Source organism: Dromiciops gliroides, chromosome 4 (genome assembly GCF_019393635.1).
Source record: "Dromiciops gliroides isolate mDroGli1 chromosome 4, mDroGli1.pri, whole genome shotgun sequence".
In the NCBI taxonomy this organism is placed as follows: domain Eukaryota; kingdom Metazoa; phylum Chordata; class Mammalia; order Microbiotheria; family Microbiotheriidae; genus Dromiciops; species Dromiciops gliroides.
Genome location: NC_057864.1, coordinates 257,616,843 through 257,624,809, shown reverse-complemented (window position 1 = coordinate 257,624,809; position 7,967 = coordinate 257,616,843). Strand labels below are relative to the sequence as shown.

Below are 7,967 nucleotides of genomic sequence, written 5' to 3'. Positions count from 1 at the left end.
ATGAAAGTGAAAAATAGCATGTTTCAGTCTGTGTTCAGTCAATATTCAGGAGGTGTATAGTATGTTTTATCAATAGTCCTTTTGGGATTGTCTTGGATCATTGTATTTTTCGTAATAGTTGTCATTCACAGATCTTCATCACACAGTATTGCTATCTTTGTGTACAATGTTTTCTTGGTGCTGCTCACTTCACTATATATCAGTTCATACAAGTCTTTCCAGGCCTTTCTAAAATCATCCTGCTTATCATTTCTTACAGCACGATATTATTCCATCACCATCATATAGCACAGCCTGTTTAGCCATTCCCCAATTGATGGGCATTCCTTTGCATAGCAGTACTTTTTTTTTCTTTGTGAGGCAACTGGGGTTAAGTGACTTGCCCAGGGTCACACAGCTAGTGAGTGTCAGGTGTCTGGGGCTGGATTTGAACTCAGGTCCTCTTGAATCCAGGGCCAGTGCTCTATCTACTGTGCCACCTAGTTGCCCCCGATGGCCATTCCTTTGATTTCCAATTCTTAGCCACCACAAAAGAGCTGCTATAAATATTTTTGTACAAAAAGGTCTTTTTCTCTTTTTGGGAATGTCTTTGGGATATAAACATAGCAGTGGTGTTGCTGGATCAAAGGATATGCACAGTTCTATAGTCCTTTGGGCATAGTTCCAAATTGCTCTCCAGAATGGTTGGCAAATCTTGCTTATTAAACCTGTTCTGTTTATCTAATTTCCTAGTGTGTTTTTTTTTAAGTCCTCTGTTGGCTTTTTTTTTTTAAACAGGGCAATGAGGGTTAAGTGACTTGCCCAGAGTCACACAACTAGTAAGTGCCAAGTGTCTGAGGTCAGATTTGAATTCAAGTCCTCCTGAATCCAGGGCCCGTGCTTTATCCATTACACTACCTAGTTGCCCCCATGTGTGTGTTTGTTGTTTTTTAACTGATACCAAATAGATTGGTTGATTGCTGCTTTATAATATAACTTGAAATGTTAATGCTAGGGCCCCTTAATTTATGATGTTTTCATTTCTTCTTTTGAAATTCTTGAACCTTTGTTTTTCCAAATGAATTTTGTGATTATTTTGCAAATACTGAACTCATTGTCTTTCCCCCTAAATCCTCCCTTCTTCCAAACTTCTCTATTTCTTCCAAAGGCACCACCATCATTCCAATCTCCCACATTCATTGACTTTGGCATTTTCCTGGATTCCTTTTTCTCTATCAGTTGCCAAATTTTGCTGTTTCTACTTTCACACATCTCTTACCTCCAATCTCTTTGCTCCCTTCACATAGTTACTACTTTAATTCAGGATTCTATCACCTCTCACCTGGATTATTATTATTTTTTTTTTGTGGAGCAATGGGGGTTAAGTGACTTGCCCAGGGTCACACAGCTAGTAAGTGTCAAGTGTCTGAGGCCAGATTTGAACTCAGGTACTCCTGAATCCAGGGCCGGTGTTTTATCTACTGCGTCACCTAGCCGCCCCCTGGATTATTATTTTTTATATTTAGAACTTTATTTTCCCAAATTACATGTAAAATACAAATTTTGACATCAATTTAAAAAAAAAACTTTGTGATCCAAATTCTTTTCCTCTCTCCCTCCCCACACTCCCCAAGAACTCAAACAATTCAATATAAGCTATACATGAGCAGTCATGCAAAACATTTCCACATTAGCCAGGTTGTGAAAGAAAACAGACAAAAACAAAACTTCAGATAAAGGAACTAACAAAAAAAATTATGCTTCAATCTATATTCAGATACCATCAGTTCTCTCTCTGTAGATGAATTTCATTTTTCATAAGACCTTCAGAGTTTTCTTGGATCATTGTATTGCTGAAAATAACCATGTCATTCACAGCAGATCATTTCATAATGTTGCTGTTATTTTGTATACAGTACATTTCACTTTTCATCAGCTTATGCAGGTCTTTCCAGGTCTTTCTGATAGCATCCTGCTCATCATTTTTTAAAATAGTAAACTACATTTGTATAGTACGTTATTTATTTATTGCAACAACAGTAATAGATAACATTTATATTGTACCTTATACCTGACAAAGAATATCTGGATTACTTTTTAAGAATATTTTCTTTTCAGGGGCAGCTAGGTGGCACAGTGGATAAAGCACTGGCCCTGGATTCAGGAGGACCTGAGTTCAAATCCAGGCACAGACATTTGACACTTACTAGCTGTGTGACCCTGGGCAAGTCACTTAACCCTCATTGCCCTGCAAAAAAACAAAACAAAAAAAAAAGAAAGAATATTTTCTTTTCTCTAATTAAGCAGTTTTCCCCATCCTATCCCCTCTTAGAGCATTTTTAAAATGAGAAAATTCTCCAATACATATCTACATAGTCCAGGAAAATAAATTCTCATTTTAGCCATGTCCAAAAATTCTGCATATTAAGTTCAGCACTTCTCTGTCAGAGAAGAGTGTCATGTTTTCTCTTCATTCTGATGGTTAATCATTGTATTGATCAGATATCTTAAGTATTTCAGAGTTCTTTTTCTCTATAATGTTATCATTGTATAAATTTTTCTGTTCATTTCTATTCACCTTGATTTCATCAGTTCATAAAGGTCTTCCCATTTTCCTCTGAAATTGTCCATTTCATAATTTCTTTTCCTTTCTTTCTTTTTGAACATGGAATGCTTCACAAATTTGCATGTCATCCTTGTGTAGGGGCCATGCTAATCTTCTCTGTATCTTTCCAATTTTAGTATACGTGCTGCCAAAGCAAGCACCATTTCATAATTTCTTATGGCACAATAATATTCCATTATCTCCATATATCCCAATTTATTTAGCCATTCTTCAATAGGAATGCCCCCCCCTTAGTTTTCAGTTTGGGGCTGCCATGATTTCTTTGGGGTATAGACCTAGTAGTGGTATAGTTGGATCAAAAGGTATGCACATTTTGGTGACTTTCTGGGCATAGTTCCAAATTTCTTTCCAGAATTATTGGACCAACTTATGGTTCCATCAACAATGTACTATTGTACCTGGATTATTTATTTATTTATTTGGCTGGGCAATGAGGGTTAAGTGACTTGCCCAGGGTCACACAGCTAGTGAGTGTCAGGTGTCTGAGGCCGGATTTGAACTCAGGTCCTCCTGAATCCAGGGCCAGTGCTTTATCCACAGTCCCACCTAGCTGCCCACTATACCTGGATTATTGCAATATTACCCTAATTGATTTTCCTGCCTTGAGTATCTTCTTCCCAGACCATGCTGGTCCATTCCATACATGTCTGCCAAAGTAATTTTCCTTAAATGTAGGCCTGACCATATGAATCCCTAACTCAATCAACTCCAATGCTTCCTTAGGATGAAATAGAAACTCTTCTCTTTAGGTTTAAAAGCCATATTCAGTCTCGCCCCAACCTCTATTTCTAACATCATTAGACATCACTCCTCATCCTGAACTCTGCAATCCAGCCAAACTGACCTTTTTCTCTGTTCCTCACGAATGACACTTCCACATGACATCTCCATGCCTTTGCCCTGGCCATCCTGTGTGCTTGGAATGCACAGTACCCTGAGAGGTTTATGGGCTGTCTCTTTCCTCTGCCATCAGGTTGAGCCCCCACCAGCTGTTTTCCTCATGTGACTAATACTCTAGTTACACTTAATCACTTAAAACCAGGGAACCTTTACAAAGGCATATTCAAAGATCAAGCATTCCCCGCCCCAACTCCTCAGGGGCATAACCTCCCTTCTTCCATCTGTGTCTCTAAGGGAGATTAGGTTCAAAATTTAGCTCAGATCTTATATAGCATTGGTCCTACTACATTCATGTCCAAAGGCAGCATTGTTGCCACATAAGTCCTTCTGATGGGATGGGGTCCCAAAGGTCACCCCCAAAGATTCTTTTTCCTGGGGAAATTGCTGCTGCTCTGGATGCAAAACCTGACCTGAATTCTGAATTCCAGATCTCAGTGGCTTTTTCTCTCGGTCTTTGAAACTTCCAAGGAAAAGAGACTCCACTCCCAGCCCTTAAAACAGAAAAGGAGGAAGGAAAAGACCAAGGAAGTCCCATTTGTCAGGGTCATATGGACTCAGAGGGAAAGAGGTCTCACAGCCCTTCCCCTTATAGCATAGTCTCCCATTAGACACCATGAGTGGTGAAGTCACCTTACTCCAAATGTAAATGCAGCAAAGTTGGACTGGAACTGACTTAGGCCCTTTTGAAGATGTTGGCTATGTATAGCCAATGGAAAAGAGCTCCTCCCATCCATGTGATGGGCCAACTGGAACCTGCTATAGAATGTCCATGCGTGTCTCAGTTTCTCCAAAGCACTTTCCTTACATGTCATCATAATTCTTTAGGAAGCAACAATCTATAGTCCTCCATATGGGGATGCCATTCTTAGAAAGCTGATAGGGTCTGCACGTGTACTAGCCTCTCATTACATTTATTTTTATGCTGTATAGGTTTTCTTTCTTTCTTTCTGGTGAAGCAGTTGGGGTTAAGTGACTTGCCCAGGGTCACACAGCTAGTAAGTGTCAAGTGTCTGAGGCTGGGTTTGAACTCAAGTCCTCCTGACTCCAGGGCCAGTGCTCTATCCACTGCACCATCTAGCTGCCTCTGCTGTGTAGGTTTTTATGTGTATTCCTTGCCCCCTCTTTTAGAATGTGAATTCTTTGTGAGAAGAATTCTTCATTTTTGTCTTTGTATCTCTGGTATATTGCCTAGCACATAGTAGGTGCTTAATAAATACTTGTTGATTAATAGATAATTCCACAAAGCAATTTCTTGATGGTTTGATTAGCATTATACTAAATCTATAGATCAGTTTAAATAGTATGATCAATTTTTTATTATCTGTTTTAGACTGATTGTCATAGCTCCTATTGGGCATACTCTGTGGAGAACTGATTTAAGAGAGGAGAATTGCTTTATTTTGTCAAATACTTTTTCTGCATCTACTGAAATAGTCATTATTAAGAATGTATGGTTGATTATATTAATTAATTGATATTCAACTATCCTTGCTTCCCTTGTATAAGCATGACTTGGTCATAACAAATAATTTTTAGGATATGTAGATGTAGTCTCTTTGTCAAACCTTCATTTAAAATGTTTGCATCGGTATTTATTTATTTATTTAATTTTTTGTGTGTGAGGCAATTGGGGTTAAGTGACTTGCCCAGGGTCACACAGCTAGTAAGTGTCAAGTATCTGAAGCCGGATTTGAACTCAGGTACTCCTGACTCCTGGGCCAGTGCTCTATCCACTGTGCCACCTAGCTGCCCTGCATCAGTATTTATTAATGTTAGTGATCTATAGTTTTCTTTTTCTGTTTTATTCCTCCCTAGTTTGGGTATGAAGACTACACTGGTCTTTGAAAAGGATTTGATAGAATATCTTATTTCTCTATTATTGAGAACAATTTAAATAGTATTGCTATTAGTTATTCTTTAAATATGTTATAAGATTAAATTGCAAATCCATCTAGGTTAGGATGTTATTTCCCTTTTTAGTGGTTCTTTTATGGCTTACTAGATTTTTATTTTAGAGATTGGATTACTTATGATCATGGTTTCTTATTTTCTTAATCTGAGTATCCAATATCTGTGTGCTTAGTTTTCCATTTTTTTAAGGTCTCAGTTTTCCTGGCATATGATTGTGTGTAAAAGTTTCTGATGATTCCCTTTATTTTCTCTCTATTCATTGTGAATTTGTCTTGTTTATTTTTTTTTAATTTTGGCAATTTGAATTTCCTGTTTATTTTTGAATCAAATCAACTGATGGCTAATTGATTTTGTTTCTTTTTAAAAAGCACTTGGTTTTGTTTAATCAGTACTCATTATTTATTTCATAAATTTTTCCTCTGAATATTACATTTTTAAATTTTGTGTTGGTGGGGTATTAATTTATTCACTTGCTTTTTTTAAATTATAGGATCAACTTATTAAAATTCTTTTCCATTTAAAAATATATAATTTCAAAAATATAAATTTTCATCCGAGGACCACTTTTGCTATCATATAAATTTTTGCATGCTGTTTCTTTTTTAAAATCACTTTCTTTAAATGGTTATTTTTTTCCCCCTCTGATTTATTTAACCAATGAGTTGATTCACTTGAACAAAGCTCCTCTGACTGAGTTGCCCACAGAGGTCTGCCGGTTAAGGTAGCTACTAATGACTGTTTTGTAATCAGGTGCTTAGAAAGTGATGTCAGAAGTTTGATCCTTTAACGTCCTTAGACAATTTACTCTTTAGGACAATAAAAGCAGATTCCTTGCATTAGGCAAGAAACACATGAACAAAATAAACTGCACCTCTTCCACCTAGTGGAGAAAAGTATAAACTGAAATAATCCTGCTTATGAAATATACTCCCAAGATACCCAGCATTAAACATTTAGAAAAAATTATGGCGATTGTAGAGACTGTGTGTGTACATGCAACTAGGCTGGAAAATTCTAGGAAGAAGAAGAAGCAGCAACACATGGAGTTTGAATATTGAGCAGGTGTTCCCTGGATATGACCCAGGGAAACAAGAGAGTCCTATAAAATACCCCCTCCCCCACTAGAAAGAACACCACTAGAAGCCCACATCACATATAACCCTTCAGCCTCTAAAGGAATTCACCATGAGTTCTCACCCTGGAACTTTCTTCATGAGATGAAATCTGATTTGGTTCCCCTGAGTCCTGACCTACCAAAAGCAGGGGAAGAGACTGAAAGAGATAAAAATAAGTATAAAATGTTCCATTCCAGTACTTTGAAAATTAAGAACAGTAAACTTAAACATAAATTTAACAAATAATAAATCCATATATTTAAGTTCTATAACAGAGCAGTTCTATATCATATCAAGAACTGGATTTGAATTAAAATAGTGCAAACTATTGTATTATCATGGTTTAGTTAGGTTATCTATTCCTTATTTATGTTTTGGGTTATTTCTGTAGTTATTTATCTATTATTTTTATTTTCTCAGTTTTCTTAGTATATATATTCCCTATGATTTTCCCCTTCTTTTTTATTTTGATAATTTTGTTATATCTCTTATCTTTGTCTAATTTAGTTAATGGTGTATTAATTGTGCCCACCTTTTAAAAAAACACTTTATTTTGTCTTTTAATCCAGCTGTTTGTGGATTGGATTATTTTGATTTTCAATTCTATCAATTTCTTCTTGAATTTCAGTAATTTCTTATTTTATGCTCATTTTGGATATATTCATTTAATGGTTTTTTTTAACTGCACAGTGAGCTTATTAACCACTTTCTTTTTTGTCAATATAAGCATTAATGGAAATAAATTTTTCCCTAATAACTTTAAAAAAATTTTTTTTTTTGTGGGGCAATGGGGGTTAAGTGACTTGCCCAGGGTCACACAACTAGTAAGTGTCAAGTGTCTGAGGCTGGATTTGAACTCAGGAACTCCTGAATCCAGGGCCAGTGCTTTATCCACTGCGCCACCTAGAGGCCCTCCCTAATAACTTTTTAATTGCATTCCATACATTTTGGCTGAGAAGAAGCTACCTTACCCCTAAAGAAGTTTTTGATGGTCTTCTGCTTTCTCTGCCTACTCATCCTGGCTTACTATTTCTTGGCTTTTAACTCCTTCTTAAAGTGTGGTGCTGCTTCCAGAACACACTGTTCAAGCTACAGCATGGCCCAGGGGGTAGTCCATACATTTTGGTACCTTGAAATATTATTGACATTATCTTTAATATAATTAATTGTTGGGGTTTTTTTGTAATTTGTTCTTGACCCAATCATCTTTAAACAAGTAAACTTCTTTTTCTTCTTTTTTTTTTTTTTGGCAGGGCAATGGGGGTTAAATGACTTGCCCAGGGTCACACAGCTAGTAAGTGTCAAGTGTCTGAGGCTAGATTTGAACTCGGGTCCTGCTGAATCCAGGGCCAGTGATTTATCCACTGTGCCACCTAGCTGCCCTATATTCTTTTCAAAAAGATATTCTTTATGAGCTAGGGTATGACAAATTTTTG

At 36.7% G+C, this 7,967-nt stretch overlaps 1 non-coding gene across 1 annotated transcript; it reads right to left on the bottom strand.

The window, feature by feature from the left end:
* Positions 1-2,638: 2,638 nt before the first annotated feature.
* Positions 2,639-2,745, bottom strand: LOC122726909. The gene has a single exon (XR_006352900.1). It is a non-coding gene; the product is annotated as a U6 spliceosomal RNA (small nuclear RNA).
* Positions 2,746-7,967: the final 5,222 nt, after the last annotated feature.